Below are 344 nucleotides of genomic sequence, written 5' to 3'. Positions count from 1 at the left end.
ACCCCGCCACCATCTCTACTGTCTACTAGCGCGGTGTCCTGCTGAGTCTATTGTATCCTGCTATTAGATAGCGATGCCCTGCTGTCTCGCTTACTGTTCGTGTTCTGTTCCGCGTCAGTACGTCATGTGAAGGATAAAATGTGATTTATGTTTGCTAAAAATATGTCGTATATAAATCTATGTGGTGTGTTATGTTGACGAGTACATCGAAGTCTAGTTATGTGAGTTATGTTGGATGAAAATTGCGTTGTATGTGGTAATATGATTGTCTTATATCAATTGAAAAATTTGAATATAACTTATATAAGATAGGGTCCTATACTAAATCAAAATCTGGATGATAT

This window comes from Penaeus monodon, chromosome 34, assembly GCF_015228065.2.
Source record: "Penaeus monodon isolate SGIC_2016 chromosome 34, NSTDA_Pmon_1, whole genome shotgun sequence".
Lineage (NCBI taxonomy): Eukaryota > Metazoa > Arthropoda > Malacostraca > Decapoda > Penaeidae > Penaeus > Penaeus monodon.
Note: the sequence above shows the minus strand (reverse complement) of the source record.